At 42.5% G+C, this 19841-nt stretch overlaps 1 protein-coding gene across 5 annotated transcripts in view; it reads left to right on the forward strand.

The window, feature by feature from the left end:
- The window catches only part of FARS2 (phenylalanyl-tRNA synthetase 2, mitochondrial), a 513534-nt gene that overhangs the window by 60868 nt on the left and 432825 nt on the right, over positions 1-19841 (forward strand). The gene's annotated exons all lie outside the window — the stretch shown is intronic.

The raw sequence follows: 19841 nt of genomic DNA on the forward strand, positions 1-19841 counted from the left end.
GATATGTATGATGAAAACATTAAAACACAAAGAGATTTGCTAGAAGAGTTAAATGGAAAAAGGAACAGGTTAGAAAGGAAGACAATATTGAAAGATATCAATTCTTTATAAATTACTCCAATAATCAATGAAATCCTAATTTAAAGAGCGACAGAGTTTTTGTTGCTCTTGTGCAGAGGAATTTGGCACAGTGATACAAAATTCATCTGGAAAAATCAAATTATGAGAATAACTTGGAAAATTCTCCAAAAGATAAGTAATGAGGGGCAACTTGACTTACTGGATGTTAGATACATTACGAAGCTATAATAATTTAAACATTAGAACTGAATGATTTAAGATCTTGCTACAGAAAAAGAAAAAGGCACACAAAATGTGTGTGGAACAAAATATTTGTTCAAAAATAAACCTGAAATGGACCTGAAATTAGATTATGATAATGATGGTTTTCAAATCACTAGGGAAAGTAGATTTTCCAATAATTTTAAATGTTTAAGGAAACAAGAGTAAACAAAATGCAATATCTTTATTTCATTCTTTATACCCAAGAAAATGCCAGATAGATAAAAGATTTAAACATAAAAGCATAAAGTATAATTTCTATAAGAAAACATGAGTAGATTTATTAATAATTTTGGAATGGTGAAGGCCTTTCTCTAAGCAAGGCAAAAACCTCAAAGGTCATAAACTAATAATTGTTAGATTTCCTTATATAAAATTTAGGTTTAAGAAAAAAAAAAATCTACAAAGGCAGTCAAAAGATCAGCCACAAACTGGCAATTATTTGTAATACATATGACCAAGAAAGAGTTGCCAGTAACAATCTTAATTTAAAAAAACTCATAGAAATAAGTAATGAAAAAGCTCTGTCAGTCTAATACATTTGTGTGTGTGTGTGCGTGTGAATTGGTAGTTTAAGAGAAAAAATACAAATGCTAAAAACAAATGAAAATGTGCAGCTTCACTGATAATTAATGGGAAGTTACGTTAGTGAGATATCATTTTTGAACCATTTGGCAAACAAACAAAAAGTAATCTAAGCACTCATGAAGGTTTGGGCAAACAGAAACTCCCTACCAAAACGTAAGGTCCATAGGCAGAGGCCCTTTTTAACAAAAAATCTATTTCACTGCTATATCCTGAAAACAGACAAATGTAAGGGGTCAGTGAACATGTGGTGAGTGAATGAATGCATGAAAATATTGTCCTTGGTAGAGTAAGTTGAGCAATCTCACTTGAGTGGAGTGCAGGTTAGGAATATCAAAATAAAATTCCTGTGCGCCTTTCTCCAGCAATCCCACCATTAAAAAGTTACTCTTCTTCTGTACTTACAAAGATTTGCTAAAATATGTGGGCAAGGATGCTTATTTCATCACTGGTTGTCATAGCAGAAACCTGGGAACAGTCAGAATACATCAGTGAGGCATTGGTTAAATAAATCATGGTGCATCCAGGTGATTGTGTGTCCGGAATTGGTGGGTTCTTGGTCCCACTGACTTCAAGAATGAAGCCGCGGACCCTCGCGGTGAGTGTTACAGCTCTTAAGGTGGCGTGTCTGGAGTTTGTTCCTTCTGATGTTCAGATGTGTTCGGAGTTTCTTCCTTCTGGTGGGTTCGTAGTCTTGCTGGCTCAGGAGTGAAGCTGCAGACCTTCGCGGTGAGTGTTACAGCTCTTAAGGCGGTGCATCTGGAGTTGTTCGTTCCTCCCGGTGGGCTCGTGGTCTCTCTGGCTTCAGGAGTGAAGCTGCAGTCCTTCACAGTGAGTGTTACAGCTCATAAAAGCAGTGTGCACCCAAAGAGTGAGCAGTAGCAAGATTTATTGCAAAGAGCGAAAGAACAAAGCTTCCACAGTGTGGAAAGGGACCCAAGCGGGTTGCCACTGCTGGCTCTGGCAGCCTGCTTTTATGCTCTTATCTGGTCCCACCCGCATCCTGCTGATTGGTAGAGCCGAGTGATCTGTTTTGACGGCACTGATTGGTGCGTTTACAATCCCTGAGCTAGACACAAAGGTTCTCCACATCCCCACCAGAGTAGCTAGATACAGAGTGTCGATTGGTGCATTCACAAACCCTGAGCTAGACACAGGGTGCTGATTGGTGCGTTTAGAATCCCTGAGCTAGACATAAAGGTTTTCCACATCCCCACCAGACTCAGGAGCGCAGCTGGGTTTACACAGCGGATCCCGCACCCGGGCTGCAGGTGGAGCTGCCTGCCAGTCCCGTGCTGGGCACCCACACTCCTCAGCCCTTGGGTGGTCGATGGGACTGGGTGCCATGGAGCAGGGGGTGGCGCTCGTCAGGGAGGCTCTGGCCACACAGGAGCCCATTCAGGGGGTGGGAGGCTCAGGCGTGGCGGGCTGCAAGTCCCGAGCCCTGCCCCGCGAGCTAAGGCCTGGTGAGAAATCGAGCGCAGCGCCGGTGGGCTGGCACTGCTGGGGGACCCAGTACACCCTCCGCAGCTGCTGGCCCGGGTGCTAAGCCCCTCATTGCCCCGGGGCCTGCAGAGCCGGCCGGCTGCTCCGAGTGCAGGGCCTGCCAAGCCCACGCCCACCCAGAACTCCAGCTGGCCCACAAGTGTGCGCACAGCCCCGGTTCCCACTGGCGCCTCTCCCTCCACGCTCCCTGCAAGCTGAGGGAGCCGGCTCCGACCTTGGCCAGCCCAGAAGGGGGCTCCCACAGTGCAGCGGTGGGCTGAAGGGCTCCCCAAGTGCCGCCAAAGTGGGAGCCCAGGCAGAGGAGGCGCCGAGAATGAGCGAGGACTGTGAGGACTGCCAGCACGGTGTCACCTCTCAATGGTATGGTTTGTACTTGTTGCGAGTGAAGAGGATCTGTATGTGCTGTCAGAGAGGGAATTCCAGTGCATTTTGTTATTAAGTAAAAAGCAAGATGTGGTACATGACCCTGTGTTAAGAATCAAAAGGAGTATGTTTCACTGATAGATTAAATAGATGCTGCAGGGGTTCCCTCAACCCCTTCAAAAGGGATCACAGGAAACTTTTAGGAAAAGTCGCAAAAGCCACTGAGTTGGAGATACAGAAGGGGATACACACACGTCCTATTTCAGTCGTGTGTGTGTGTGTGTGTGTGTACATTTGGCATGTTTTATTATTCTCATTATTTTTAACTCAACTGTTATCTGAGTATGAGGTTACAGAACTTTTCCCTGTTTTTACTTCTGTGTATTAAAACATACATACACCTGCACAACCCTAATAAATGTTCCTTAGAAAAAAACTTCCACAAAATGTTCTTTATTTGTTGACTGTAGTATTGACCTCAGATCAAATTATTTTATCCTGTTTTCTTTAGATATATGAAGCCATCTTAGGTTGAGATTTTCTCAGTTTTTGACCTGGGTGTCTTATTTAGCTAAGACTAGGACCATGTGCCTCTTTTTTTTTGGCATGGAGGGTAAGTGAGAACGTAATGGTTTGTACTTGTTGGGAAGAAGCAGCTCATGTTTGGATCTAGCTGTCAAAAATGAGAGATAAAAAGTCACTCACAGATTCCTTTGTTCCACAACTGTAATGTATTTCTGATTCACATTGATAAAATATATTAATTGTGGCCTCAAGTGAATTTGCCCATTGTAGGTTTGTCTGGGGGAGTGTAAGTTAGTTTAAGTAACTTTCCATGCATTGTAGAATCTTCGATGTGTTGAGGGGTTTTATGTAATACAAACATACTCATCCACAAACCATATTTAGACACATAAAGCTCCTTGATTTCTAATGAACTTTTTACATGTGTAGAATGTCTGAAACTTATAAATAATCTAGGAACAAGCAAATAACTTGGGACCATCTTCTGAAAGTGACTCAGATTATGAATTAAGCTGCAGTCCTTTTGAATGTGTCTTTAACTCAAAAGGGTGGCAGTTTAATTCATAGCATTCATTTAACCTCAGAAATTGAAGTATAAAAATTTTAATAAGAATTTATTTTAGGCTTTGCCTACTATTAATCTGTAAGTCTCATAGCTTATGTCTGTGTAGTATTTTTTGTGTTTCAGAAGGCCTTTTTTATACACTCTCACTTAAACTTCATAACAACACTGAGAAGTAGACTGGGAATTTTCTTTATTATCTGAGGACTTACTGTTTGATGTTTGAGGACAATATTGCCAGCTTAGAGAATATGTTAAAAATGGTGCAGAAGATTAGACTAAGACAGCAGAAAAAAGGAAATATCAAAACTTCAAAGATTTAACTCATCTCTAGCCTCTGGGAATGTGCTTATGGAGGGGATTTTGAAAAGCAGGGTTATTCCCAGTGTGTGTTAGAAAGTGTAGGGCTCTCTCTTCTTGCCTTCTGTTCTGGGCTCTTGTTCCGTAAAGAAGTGCCTCTCAGATTTTCAAGACCACAGTGCTAAGTATCAGTTATAAGGAGTCCAACCAGGACTCAAATAAGAATTTGAGTGCCCAGTATGTGCAAGCACTGTAGTAAGTGCTGGAGGCACACTGTTCTACAGCAAAGACACAGCCCCCTTTTTTTTAGGAGCTTACATCTGGGGCTTCCTGTTGGTGACTTGTAGTGACGGTGGACACGTTCTTGCCCCCAAAGAACCTGGGGGATACTGTCAGGTCAATGGGCAGTCCCAATACCTTGTGTTCAGTGATATAATAGGGGATGTATGAATTGCTGGAGAGCACATAGCTATGGCATCAAATACAAATTTGAGGACTCTGGGGTGGGAGAGGGAGAGAGAGAAAAAGTGTGTGGTGGTACTGCAGAACAACCTAATCAGCAAAGTACAACCAACCAACACCCCCAACACAAACTTCAGTGTTATTTACACATATAGTGGTTCGTTGAAAGATCAACAGATAATGGCTTATTAAAGGATCATCTGAATTTGTTGTTGGAAAATCACCTGCCCCTTGTCATCAGGCTGGGGTGTGCTACCAAATTCTCTGTGCAGATCGCAGGTTGTCTGTCTGCTGAGGGCTGTCCATACTCAGACTACCATCAGCTAGTTCTAGTTTCCCAGTTACTTCTAATTTACTACTGGCTTTATATTTTACTCTTTAGCTCATCTGTAGTACTTACTGCATAAAGGCTAATCGATGCAGGGCCATACCTTATCATTTTAGCTGATTCCCGGCTGTATTCCCTAATTACATATCACAGCTTTCACAACACAGATCTGCATTTATTGCCATCTGATATATCTTTTCCTGATTGGTAACTTCATATGGATTTCTCCAGTAGGCAGTTTTTGTTAGGGAATTTTTTTAGAACTCTACTGTAAATCGAGTGAGCTATTTTGGGAAGGAGATTTGCACAAGACTTAATAGGGGAGAAGTGTTCGGAGGGAGGGAACAGCCTAGGTGGAGCCTTAGATGTAAGAAAACATAAGAAAGTATTGAAAACAAGGAAATGATTTTTATATGTGGTGGAGAAGTGGTAATAGGTGAGCCTAGCTAGAGAGGTAAGTCATTGGTTTAGTGGTTCCCAAACTTTGCTGCACAATGGAGTTGCCTGGGAATTTAGAGAAAATTACATTTAAAATAAAATAAAATAAATAACCTCCCAATCTCTGGCTCCTCCCCACCTCCCGTGCCCCAGACATTGTGACCTAATTGGTATGTAGTGTGCCGGGGCATTGGGAATTATAAAAGTTTCTCAGATTACAATGTATAGCAACATTTGGGCACCTCTGAGCCAGTTTATTAAGGGTCTTATAAATTATACTAAAGCATTTGGATTTTATTCAGAGAGGGATTTATGTCATCGAGGAACCACTGAAAGTCATTAACCAGCAGATCTGTAAATTAGAAAGACCATTCAGATTTCTTTGGTGAAACCAGTTGAGGGTCCCTGAAGGTTAAGGTGGGCTGATGGAGGAGGGAGTGGCAGTAGAGTTGGAAAGAGGCAGATGGATACCTGGGATATTGAAGAGGTGGATTCAGCAGAACTGTTTATGGATGGCGTGGGTGTGATGGATGGGACGGGTGTGTGGGGGTGGAGGAGAGGGATGAGTTGAACTTAGGTGGGTGGGAGCAGGGAGAAAGGGATGATCCCGGGAGATTGTTTCCTTGTTTCAGTAGGGGTCACTCTACCAGACCTGCTGAACCAAGGTGACCAAGTTATACTAGTTTCTCCTTTCAAGAGGTAGCTGAGAAAATCCATCAGTTGTTTGCTGAGCACTTACCTTATATGATAAACTGTCTGTTTTCTTCGAGGCAGAGGTGATGTCTTGTTCCTCCTCAGTTTGAATGGGTGTTTTTTTCTCTAATGATTAATCATCTTATAGCTCATTTGCATGAGACATCTGTGACCTTGATTAAGGGGAATTCTCCTCACACTTGTGACCCACACAGGTCCTGGTCGATATGGGGTTACCACTGGCTCAGTGGCCTCCAGAGAACTTCAGATCTCTTGTGCAAAGAATGAGACGTAGTTGGGGAAATACAGATTTCATTACTCTTTCATGTAATTGAATTGGAAATGTATCTCACTTTTATCTGAAAAGTTCTTGGAGAAATGTGAGGCAAATTTTATGTAGCAATCGAGTGTTCTTTGAGAAAGAAATACAACCTCTGTAACAAAAGTTCAGTTGTGTTCTGTCTTTAGGAAAATCCAATATACAAAAATCTGAATTTACAAAGCACGCACATTCTGGGTAGAGGTAATTGGCGGTTGATGATTTTGGTAATGAATTCTTGGCTTTGTGAAAAGATATCCTTTGAGAATCTTTTGTAAAGTAAGTTTTCTATGTTCTTTAAGTGACTTGGATTTTAGGAATAAATTTTTGGAATAAGTAACGGCCTATCTGGGGATTATAATGTATATAATCTACTATGTACTGTTATGAGAATCTTGGCCAAGGATTAGGAAGGGTTAAGACCCGTTTGCCCCCACATAATGCTGAAATGTCAGAGAAAGGGAGTCTTCTTCCTTTATGTATACACTGTCTAGCCTTTCCCCATTAACGTGGGTTTGGTATAAAGTTTTCACATCTCCTTCCTTGCATGCAGCGCCTAAAGAACTCCACAGTGAAATCAAATCCCTGTGTGTGACATTTTGGTCTGTTGACATAAATGTAATTCTAAAGTCGTAAACTGTAATGAAATTCACCACAGATTTACCTAGGTAAGCAAATAAGTTTTGAAGCCAAAAATCACAGGAGTAAATGGGAAATTCATTTGATGGTGAGAAAAAGGAGCAAGGAGAAATGATCAAATCACAATCCAAAAACCAAACAAAACCCATCTACAATCTGAAAAACAGCAAGTTTTTCCCAAAACACCAAAATCTAGTCTTGCCAATGTATTATTTTGAAAATAATGTTTGTTTTATTTCTAAAGGGTATATTGATTTTCTTTCTTTCTTTCTTTTTTTTTTTTTTTTTTTTTGGGGAGAAGAAGGAATAGAGGACGGCAGAATACCTAACACATTTGTGATGGGCTGGTTATAAATGCATGTTCAGAGGCAAATAACCATGATAAACTACCATCTAGGAAACTGCTTTATTTAAATGAAGTCATTTCCCTCCTGCTACCTTACAGGGCATCAACAAATGAGTTGTGCATGAGGAAGGGAGAAGCACGTAGTGCTGATGCTCACTGTGTCACCTTGCAGGGGCTTCATTATGGAGAGGGATGCCGATGGTGATCCAGACAGCCTAACTGGCAGCCCGAACTGACTAATGGAGCTGTCTGCATGTTGGCTGACATCTGGTTTTAGAAGTTATTTATAAAGAAAGGATCGTTGTGATCAAAACAGCCAGAGAGATTTTAAATGTCAGATGTACTGGGAAAGATTCACTTAGGGTGACTGGCACTGTAGGAAGGATTAGCAGTTTCTCTAAATGCTTGTATGTGCGGAGTGCGTTTCTCCTGTATGTAAATAGTACTTTAAGACAGCATGTTATAACAAGGTATTTGAAACAAACCTATGTTTTGGAAGTTATGAACAATGTAAATGTGGAGGACTATAAAACTACCCGAATGACACATTAATAAGCCAAACTATTAATGAGACAACATGTAAAGAGCTTGAACGTCTGTACTCTTGTCCTAGCAATAAGAGAAAAGGCTGAGCAAAGTGAAAATCTATGACTCTTCCTAGACCCATGGGAGAACTGAGGTGACAGGGTAAACTGCTGCCCTGAGAAATGGAGAGAGGATACCTCGAATGACAGGTGACCGGAAACAGAAGTCCAGGGACAGAATCCCACCCCGACCCCTATACTAGTGGGAACAGATAAGCCGTAGTTGATGAATTGCTGGGGGCCCAGCATGCACTGGCTTTGAGAGTTAAAGACTGTGGGGCCCAGCGTTAGGGAAGCCGCCACACTTTCATGAATTTTACTTCCAGGGCTCTCACCAGTGTCTCACAAAAATCCTACTTGTTTCTGGCAGAGGGAGGGGGAAAGTAACCATTTTGAAATATATCCACAACAAGCTTTTCTCTTTAACAAAAGCCTGCTCTCAAACTATTTACCAAAGCCCAGCAGACTTGGCTTTTATCAGAGTCTAACTGACCCAAGGGATGGGAAATGCCCAGCTCTTGTCCCCTTCTAGCCTTCCTGTCTCCATTAAGGGGGAAAAGTAAAGCTGAGACCCACTTGTGAAGGGCACAGCACAGTACCTAATCACACTCACCTCCTCTCACACTCGCCTCCACATCAGTTAGGCTCTCGCGTGGTAACAAGGGATTACAGTGAAAAGTAATGCAAGGGTTAAAGGAGACCAAAGAAGAATACTGTAGGAAATTTTAGCCTCCGGCATCTACTGTTACAGCAAACAGTAAAAGCAGCTAACTCCTACCCAGATAAACATAAAACCTCACACCAAAAGCCTACTTACCTCAGTTCTTTCACATAATAGGTTCTGTCTAGTATTCGACAAAAAATTACAAGGCACGCTAAAAGGCAGAAAGCACAGTCTGAAGAGACAGAGCAGCCCACAGGCCCAGAGTCAGGCAGTGGGTTTTGAATTATCAGAGCAGTAATTTAAAGCAACTAATATTAATATGCTAGGGGTGCTAATGGAAAAAGGGAAAGCATACAAGTGCTACTGCAGCTCAGATTCTGAGTTCTTGGCTTTCCTGTAAACATAAATTAATACCAGGCCAGGCTGCGTGTGGTGGTTCATGCCTGTAATCCCAGCACTTTGGGAGGCTGGGGCAAGAGGATTGTCTGAGCCCAGGAGCTTGAGACCAGCCTGGGCAACATGGCAAAACCCCATCTCTACAAAAATACAAAAATTAGCTGGGCATGGTGATGCGGGCCTGAAGTTGCAGCTACTCAGAAGGCAGAGGCGGGAGGATCTCTTGAGCCCAGGAGGTTGAGGCATCAGTGAGCCATGATTATACCACTGTACTCCAGACTGGGCAACAAAGCAAAGACCCTATCTCAAAAAAAAAAAAAAAAAAAAAAAAAGGAAAAATTAATACCGGCCAAACAAATTTTTCTTAGACAAAGTTTAGTAGGCTTATGGCTTGAGGAGCAGTCACAAGGGAGCAGTGTCCAGGAAAGGGGTCCCTGTGCTCTCTCTCTGGAGGGCTTCGCTCTTGTAATTTTCAGGAAGTTGAGGCGGGGAAAGGAGCAACATATAGGCATGTAGAGGTGGGGAACTTTTCACACCAGTGCAGTTCATGGGTCACGTGTCTCATTAGCCTGTTAAATCTCCACCCTTGGGTCTGATTTTTAGTATTACAACAAGATAGGTTGGGCGTGGTGGCTCACTCCTGTAATCCCAGCACTTTGGGAGGCCAAGGCAGGAGGATCACGACGAGGTCAGGAGTTAGAGACCAGCCTGGCCAATATGATGAAACCCCGTCTCTACTAAAAATACAAAAATTAGCCGGGCGTGGTGGCGGGTGCCTGTAGTCCCAGCTACTTGGTTGGCTGAGGCAGGAGAAACGCTTGAACCAGGGAGGTGGAGCTTGCAGTGAGCCAAGATTGCACCACTGCACTCCAGCCTGGGTGACAGAGTGAGACTCCGTCTCAAGAAAAAGCAAACAAGCAAAACCAAACAAACAAACAAAAAAAACCCAACAAGATAATGAGGAAAAACTTGGTGGAAGGTCAGTGCTGGAGTCCATCTTGTCTTTAGCTGGCTGGATCTGGTCAGGTTTTTATCAGGAGTGCCAGAGTCTCACTGTGTTACCAGCTAAGGGTAGTTGTCTAGATTCTTGGCATCTTAAAGAGTTGGACAAAAAGCACAAACAAAGCAAGGCAGCAAAGGCAGAGATTTATTTTAAACGAAAGTATGCTGCACAGAGTGGGAGCTGGCTCCACCAAGTGGCTTAGGCTCGGTTACAGAATTTTCTTGGGTTTAAATAGTCTCTAGAGCTTTCCCATTGGCTCACTCTATGCAAATGAAGTAGTGGCCCACGACCAGTCTGATTGGTTGTTGGAGGGGAAGAGTAGGTCTGCAACCAGTCTGATTGGTTGCAGGAGGGGACCAATCAGAGGTACTTTCATTTCCAACAACCAGTCAGCAACTGCCATGCAGAAAAGGGCATCGTTGAAAAGGAAGTAGCCTCTGATATCCAGTCAGCCTGCATTGGTCTTAGGTTCCCTGCCTCCCGACCCTATTCTCCTGTCTCAGCTTCAGCAACCTGGGAAGAAGTAACTGAAGGAGATAAATTGTTAGGTTCTTCCTTATGGTTGGGAATTCTGCTTGGTCAGCTATGTTAGGAGCAGTTGTTAGAGTAGATAGCTATCCAGACATGAGCAGGTGGAGAGGCCACCTGTACCCTCCCAGGAATGTCAGGTGACCATCAGGTGATAGTCAGGAAGTTGTTATACTGTCTCTCTAAAATAATAACTGGTCACTACCGGTGCCAGGGAAAGGCAGTCTCCCAATAGATAGAGGACACCTGAGCTGTTGATGAGCAGCTTCCTGATAAGATCTCAGGAGTTGGGCAAGTGGGCTCCAGCATCCACACCAAGAGGTAAAATGATGGAGTTTAACTGGTATATAGCCTTCCTCTAGGAACACTCGACTGGTAAGGGAAAAATGCCTCAAATGAGCATGTGCACAACTTCAGTAAACACACTATGCATGTGGCCCCTCCCAAGTGCTGGCAGGCCACTGCATTTGCAGACAGCCCACCCCAGGGAAAAATTAAGGGAGGAGAAATGCCAACTTCGGACCATGCCAATGTATAAAACCCCAAGTCAAGGGTGAGACAGTGCTCATGGATCTCTCAACTTGCCTACTTGACCCTCTTCCAAGTGTCCTTTACTTCCTTCTGTTCCTGTTCTGAAACTTAATAAACTCTCACTCCTGCTCTAAAAGTTGCCTTGGTCTCTCACTCTGCCTTATGCCCATTGGCGAAATTCTTTCTTCCGAGGAGGAAAGAATCGAGTTGCTGCAGATCTCTATGGATTAGCTGCTGGTAACGGGAAGCTTTCTGTTACCTGACTCGGATCAGCTTAAAGGGAGGCAAGAAGGCAGGGGTGGGAAACTCCTAAGCAGGAAAGCATTCAAGATGTGGCCAGACTGCATCTAACAACCAATACTTAGATGTGGGAACAAAGAAATGACTGAAAGTTGGGATTTATAATTAGAAGGGAAGCAGAGTGTAAAAGTTTGGAAAATTTGCACTCTGCCCATGTGGGAAAGAAACAAAAAGCAAGTGCTTTCCAGAAGGTGTTTCCACCTTCTCTGCTTTCCAGAGGCTGAGACGTCCAACACCAGCGCACCAGGAGATTAGATGTCTGGTGAGGGCTCATTTCTCAGAGATGGCACTTTCTACCTGTGCCCTCACGTGGTGGTTGTGGGGGCCAAGATAACTCCCTGGGTCCTCTGTTATAAGAGCATTAATCTCATTCATGAGGGCTCTGCCATTTAGACCACAGCAGGAAGCTGGCTGCATTTTGCAAGAGAAAGTTACGTAAGATTCACCTCTCAACTATATTGGAAATGTCAGGGTTACCAATGAGGGCAGGTCATTTAGAAAGGATCTGACCTTCTCTTGGATATCAAAGCAATAAAAAAAGTTGTAGATTTCTCCTGATTCCATAAAGCCTTTGTTCTTGGGTCACTTGTACAAAGTGATCATTGCCCCAGTTACTCTCCTGATGTCACTATGTACCTTCCAGGTGTTAATTTCAGTAAGTATTTGACTTGTGTTTTTCATGATGCTTAGACTTCTAAAATCCTATGGGTAAAAAGATCTTTACACATGATGGCAGATGGTGCATTGGGCTTGATGTGTTCTTGCACTGTTTGTAGACGTAGCCTTTAAGGTAGATCTAGAAGGATGGGTGGGGCTTCTTCATGAAGAAGGGAGGAAACAGTGTGAGTAGAGGGTGGATTGTGGCCTGTGGGATGTGTTGGGGGAAGCCTTCCTGTGTTTATTTATCTTTCCCTCTTGTCATAATTTGAGTGTGGCCTCCATGCCTTGTAGGAGACAAGGTTAGGACTGTGCAGGGGTGAAGAGGTGAGGGTGTTCAGACAGGGACATTTGCACTAAGCTTTGTCGTATCTACTTCATCCCCATTCGGTAGGTGTCTTCTATGTTTAACTCATATCCTAGTGTCATTTTTCATCCATATAGAAATGTACCATATAAAGTGCTTAAAAGATTGTCTCTATAATCAAATCTGGTTAAATGCGGGAACCTCCAGATGCTACCCTTTCCTTCCTCATCCACTAAATCTGCCTTATATATTGATTGCTTTTAGGAAGTCAAGTAGCCGGAATCTTTAGTAAAGATTAACTAGATACTTGATCACCTGCTTTCACATGTGTGTTATGACACACACAGAGTAGAGCTATTCAAAATTTATGGTGTGGTGGGACATAAATTATGTCTTACCTTATTTTCAACCAGCTCTTGGTGCTAAAACCTTTTGTAGATGAGGCTGGTTTGAAGCAAGAATTGAAGGGCAGGTTCATTTATTCACCATATGCTATTGGTACCTGTTATATTTTAGGTATTGCTAGAGAATGAACAATAATGGTGACCCAAAACAAACACATGTTTACAATTTGATGAGGCAGGCAAGCTTTCATCAAATAGTCATATAAATATAAATTTAACATGGGAAGCAACCTAAATGTCCAATAGGGAAATGATAAAATAAACTATCATTTTGTTTTGGCTTAATGTTAGGTAGCCACTGAAATTGTTTCCAAGAATTGTAAAATAATTTTAATAACACTGGATAGTTAACAAGTTTGATTATAAAAGTACAGAGTATAATCTCTCTTTTATAAAAACAAATTTGTGTTTGCCAATGTATAGAAAAGTTGGTTGTGAACCACAATGAACAGTGTTTATCCCTGGTGATATGATGAGGAAGCATTGAGCGTGTTCTCATTTAGGAGTAGTTTTTTTTAACCAGAATGAAGGTAGATTGTTTCCATTGGCTGAATTTACAATTAAATGCATTGGATGCATTAAGTGAGGAACTGAAGCTTTAGCATGTGTTCTTTTTCTTTCTTTGGTTTGTTCCCTTTTGGTTATAATAGGGTGGGAAGTAAGGTGAGGGTCCTGGAGGGTTCATCTTCTTGAGTGAGACCCTTGGTGTTCTGGTGAAAGCCGTCACACAGAGGGACAGTGGGGCTTGCAGAGATGTGACCTTTGGGCACTAATTCTCTTTTATTGCCTACCTAAGCAGGATTCACCTTCCTCTGTATAGTGTTTATTTTGGTTTTGATTTTGTCTGCTGTTTTGAAAGACAAAAACTTGTGTTCAGAGAGAAAGCTTTAGAAATGCTTCCAATGATTATTAGAGTTGGTAAGTGAGTATTCCTGGACATCTGATTACCCTCTTTGTTATTGATCAATACGTGGATTGTTCTGATTAGTTTCATCATTTCACAGCGATAGCTCCCATCTTCAGTCCTTACCAAAAACGATTGTTTTATTTGAAAGCTTTCTTTTGGAAGCAACTAATGCATTATTACTTTTATCAATTTAATAACAATTAAATCTGTGTTTTCAGGTTTTAATCATTTTTTATTAAGCATCCATACATTTTGAGGGGAAAATTAAAAATAATTATTTTGGAAGTACTCATCATATACTCATAGAAATAGATATTGGATATTATAGGGCATATAATTTATTTTTTAAAAGATGCAAAGAGTCTAGATTTTTCTCTGATCTATAAAATTTCCCTCTTAAAAAAGGTTTTCTTTGTTTATGCTCCATAATTTATTTATTTTAAAGACCCACTGGGTCATTTAAAGTGAGAGAGCTTTGTTGGACCGAGGAGAATAGTGCATAAACCTGTCTTTTATGACATCTTGGACTTAACCTTCTTTGCACAATAGAGACACCGAGGGTTGGCCTTAGGAAGCCTGGGTTGTTTTTGTATTGTGACTTGAGAGATGCTGAAAAAACCTCCTACTGCTTTCCTTGTACCTCAGATTATACAATTAGAGACTCAGGCTTTTAAGTCTTGACTTTTCATTATGAGTTTCTGTCAAAATATGACAATTAGGATGTAAAGGAGCTGCCATCCAGAATCTTACCAAGATTTCTACCACCAACTGAGAGGATGGAATAGAATGACCCAGTGTCGGAAGGACTCATTCCTGCTGGGCCTGAGGGAAGAGCTGGAGGGAAGCTGGCTTCCTCAAGGACTTTCCAGAGCTGATCCTGGTTCTGTAGTTGACAGAGCAGGAGTATCACCATCTTGGACAAGCACTGTCATTTTAAAATTCACCTTGATCAAAAAGTGCCTAAATCCAAAGGGCATCAGCCTAATGGCTAAGGTCAGCATGACCATAAACCACAAATAACATCTTCAACCAGAAACATTCCAAACTCCTCCCTGACCAGAGACAATTATAGCCCCGAGATAACCTCCCTCCAGCGGGGAAGATGCCAGCCCCCAGGATAACTTCCCCTCCTCCCAGAGACATTCCAACCCTGCCATAAAACTTCTCCCTCACACAGAAACATGCCAGGCTTGTAATAAGCCCCCTCACCCTAAAACCAATATATACTCTTAGTCTGTAAGAGAAAGCGCTCCTGACCGAAATCAGCCAGAAGCCCCTCTCAGGTTTTATCTAAAGTAAACCGGTCTTTAATTGTCAAGCTGCCGTTCGTGTTTCTTTCCTCTTATTTTAACTCTTACAGCAGTGACAAACTCTATTGTGTGGGGCTGTAAAATTATTTAGAGAGAGGATCATGCATATGCATTTCACCTGCTTGAAACTGGTTGGGAATTTACTTCTGGGATTTTTTTGTTTTGCTTTATCAATTAATTTATAATCTATTTCACCTTTCTCTTTCCTTACTTGCCAATTACTGGTCTTTTTAGGGATTGTGGTATTATTGTGCGGAAGAGACTATTTGTTTTTGTTTTTGTTTTTAACCAAGACGTTGGTTACAATTCCATCCTACTATTCTGGAAAATGTGGATCCCCCCATCTTTCAACCATCATCCCTTTCTTTTCTCACTTATTGCTCTGCTTCTTGCAAGTTTTTGGAAAATGTCAGTGAAGAAACAGTTAAGCCCTTTCGTGAGGTAAATTTCCATTTACCAATGTATGAACAGTACACATACTCCAAGCACAAATATACAATAAACAGTGTTTGAAAAAACTCAGCTGTTTACTACAACTTGATGAAATGAACAATGGACTCAAGCCTTTCTGGGCTTCCCTGGCAGTCCCTGAGTCTCAGTCCCCTTCTAGAAAGAAGTGCCCCAAGGTCACCGTGTACTTCACACCGTGCAGGGAGGGAGAGTCACATGGCTGTCCACCAAGAACAGATGCCATCCCTCCTCTGTCTCATCCCTGCCTCCTGAGAGCATCATGTTGAGAGACATGCCATCCGTGCTGCAGGAAGGAGTTTGTTAGCAAGCTCTGGCAAACACATCTGGTTCCTTGTACTTCTGTGTACCTCATGGTAGCAGATTTTGAGAAATTTCACCATTTATCAAAAAAGGCTTTCAGTGTTTAAAACGTTCCTTTTTGGTTTTGTTCAGTCTTTTTAATTAGGAGAGAATGGCTGAACATTGCTTGGCTACTCCACAGATGCACGGCAGAGCAGCTTCTTCTGGATCCCTCACCCCCTTGTAAGCTGGGAGCTCTGGTGGGTGCTTCTCAAATCTACCTTCTCTTCCTGAGTCAAAGGGGAGAGGAACTGCTGACATCCTGTGAGCCAGAGCACCTGAAGCTAATCCATTTCCAGCTTGAGTAGCGTAGGTGAGGAAATTGCCAGAGCAATGCATCACTAATTTTTGCTCCCTGGTGCTAAGTGCACCTAGCGGGCGTGCTGAGTACTGCCCTCTCCTGACATCCAGGGGCGGCAGGGACTGGTGTGGTTCCCAGTGCTTTGATGCGTGGGCTGCCTGTCTGTGCAGGGGCTGGTTTCAGCTGTGTGCAGCCTCCAAGCTGCAAGCACAAAGGATCACTTAGTTGCTGAAGAGCAGAAGCCACAAACACCTCTGTTAGTTTATTGTAGGGCCCAGTAATCTTCCTACAGCTGAAGCAGCAGGCTGCTAAACAAGTATCAGGTAGAATTCCTTGCATCCAGTATCAAGCTAGCTATGAAAAAAATGGTGTACTTGTTTATGAACATGCCTCAATTTATCCTTTTTGATGAAAATTTTAAATGATTATTTTTTTCTATTATTAAGTTTCATAAGGAAGCATGAAAGAGAAATTACCAAATATTTGCAATACATATGATGGATAAATTGATAAGAAAACAAGACGGTAGTAGTAAAATGTCAAGGATAGGCTGTTAACAAAAAGTAAGTACCACAGTTGAATAAAAAAATTTTAAGCATCACTAATATTATAAATAAATATGAAAGCATACATTTTTAAGCATCAGGTTGGCAGAGATAGAAAATCTCACAGTATACCATGTCAGGAAGGAACTGGGAAAAGTGCCTTCTCATATATTGTTCATGGGGGCATTTATAGGGACAGTGTTTATGACAATGTTTGGCAATGTGTGATGACAGTTTAGAATATGCACACTCAATTTCTGACATAAGAATTTCTTCTTTTTTTTTTTTTGAGACGGAGTCTCGCTCTTTCACTCAGGCTGGAGTGCAGTGGCGCGGTCTTGGCTCACTGCAGGCTCCGCCCCCCGGGGTTCACGCCATTCTCCTGCCTCAGCCACCTGCGTAGCTGGGACTACAGGCGCCTGCCACCTCGCCCAGCTAGTTTTTTGTATTTTTAGTGGAGACGGGGTTTCACCGTGTTAGCTAGGATGGTCTCGATCTCCTGACCTCATGATCCGCCCACCTCGGCCCCCCAAAGTGCTGGGATTACAGGCGTGAGCCACCGCGCCCGGCCAAGAATTTCTTCTTAACTCATCCTAAGATAAATGGACAAACCCCAAAGGAGACTGGCCCAGTATGGCTGAGTGCAGCGTTATTTATTTCCTGTGCTGTCAGTGGAGAGTCTGCTTTGCCTCCTGTTCCCTCTGATGTGCAACTCACTGGATTTAGGGCTTTTTCATAGCCCCAGAGCAAGCTGAAGGTACCCGGCTAGTGACTGAAAGGACATTTCTTCTGTTCTGGGTAGAACAGTCACAGATTCTAGTGCAGGGGCCCTGACACTTGGTGAGGAACATCCACTGTCTTTCCCTGAAGCAAATCATTAACATCCAGCACACAGCAGTTGTGTCAGCTCTGCAGACAGAGGGTGGCCCATGTGACTGCTCTCCCCAGGGCTTGGCGTGCCTGCTCCGAGATCCACCTGCAGCTATTTAGCCAGGGCAGGTCTGGTCTCCCGCACTGACTGGCACCAGCCAGGATTAGAGACTGAGTGGCCTGGGGCTCCCTCCTGTGTCACCTTCATTAAAACTTGGAGTTCCAGGAGCAGCAGGCTTCTCTTTCACCTTCTTCAGGAACACCACTGGAACCCAGTAGCCATTTGGGTGACCCGATGCCCTCACAGCAGCAGGGTTTGCTCTGTCGTCATGAATGGTATCTCCATGTGCCAGTGTCATCAGATAGTCAGAGTGGGTTGTGGGGAGCATGGGGCAGTTGTGCTGTGGATTTTTTTTTTCTAGAGGCAATATTTGGAATTAGAAACCTATTTACATACACTTAGCATTAATTTACATATAATCCTCTAATAACTTCAAATACTCTTCTATTCAACTAATTATTGCAGCTAACCAGTGTTGTAGCCCAACTCAGCATTAAGGACATTAAACGTGAATTACTGAATAGATTTGTAAAACCATAATCATGGTAATGGTAAATCAGCTTAGGCCACTCTCAAATGCAGCTGGCAATAGCTGCTCCTTAGCCGTGATTCCTTATGCTGGAGTGATAGCTCAATTAACAAATTCCAGGGAAATTGTGCCTTCATAACTTTTGGCTGAATTAGTCTTCCCCCTAACAAAAAAGGAAGGAAAAGAAATTAACATTTATTATCTTTTATTTTATAGGCCTGTGCTAATGCTAACAGTTATTATTCTACTTTAATTCTGCTATTCAATACAAAATCTACATTGTTTGTCAAATTGGTTTATGAAGAGTTGAAACATCTAGGAAAGGCTATACTATAGATTTTGTAGATTATCTGAAGCTTGCCTGTTACGGTTTGGCTGCATATCTCGAATTGTAGCTCTCATAATCCCCACATGTCATGGGAGGGACCTGGTGGGAGGTAATTGAATAATGAGGGCAGGTTTTTCCGTGCTGTTCTTGTGATGGTGAATATGTCTCATGAAATCTGTTGGTTTTATAAAAGGAAAGTTCCCCTGCACACACTCTCTTGCTTGCCGCCACGTAAGATATACCTTTGCTCCTCCTTTTCCTTCTGCCATGATTCTGAGGCCTCCCCAGCCATATGAAACTGTGAGGCCATTAAAACTCTTTTTCTTTATAAATTACCCAGTCTCAGGTATGTCTTTATTAGCACTGTGAGAATAGACTAATACATTGCCCTTAGGGTTTACAGTGTACCACTGGAGCTGAGTTTATCTTTCCCTCCTTTTCTCCTTGCTTACCCTTTATCCTGGAGCGAGTAGTCTACCACCTGCCTCACTTGAGAATAGATAGTGCAGGAAAGGGGACAGCTCAACCTGCTCTGCCACTGACCCTGTGTTGACTTCCACTTGATGGATTCCACTGGACGTTGATATTGTCCTGCACATTATTGAAATGACATGCTGACTACTGGTGTGTACAGATGACTTTCTTTTTTTTTTTTTGAGACGGAGTCTCGCTCTGTCCCCCAGGCTGGAGTGCAATGGCGGGATCTCCGCTCACTGCAAGCTCCACCCACTGGGTTCACGCCATTCTCCTGCCTCAGCCTCCCAAGTAGCTGGGACTACAGGCGCCCGCCACAACGCCCTGCTAATTTTTTGTATTTTCAGTAGAGACGGGGTTTCACCGTGTTAGCCAGGATGGTCTCGATCTCCTGACCTCGTGATCCACCCGCCTCGGCCTCCCAAAGTGCTAGGATTACAGGCTTGAGCCACCGTGCCCGGCCTTACAGTTGACTTTCAATACCCTTTGGGGAAATTTTACCCTTTCATAGGTTGTGCCGAAAGTAGGAAGACCATTTGTCAAACAGTAAAAGAGTACCTGCAATTCATGTCATTCTTTGCATTCACCTTAAAATACTGATCTTAATAGATTTTTGGTAACTAAATGTATACCTTTTGTTTTTGTTGCTGTTAAGTCATTATTCATTTAGCGTCTACATGTTAGCTTTGGTTTATTTTTAAGGAATTAGGAAAATATTTTAATTTTAGCAAGAGAATGCTCAGTCTCCCTCCTTGTTTACCCTTCCCCCCCAAAGTACTATTGCCCCTGTTGGTTGAGAATGTTGGTCTAGGGAATAATTTTATATCCTTTATAATTTTACGGTTATGCTCTCCCATGAGTTTTAAGCATGAGTGATACAAAGTTAGGGGGTTTTGTTTGTTTTTTTTTGTTTTTAACACTAAG

The sequence above is a fragment of the Hylobates moloch genome, unplaced genomic scaffold (assembly GCF_009828535.3).
Source record: "Hylobates moloch isolate HMO894 unplaced genomic scaffold, HMol_V3 SCAFFOLD_20, whole genome shotgun sequence".
Classification (NCBI taxonomy): Eukaryota; Metazoa; Chordata; class Mammalia; order Primates; family Hylobatidae; genus Hylobates; species Hylobates moloch.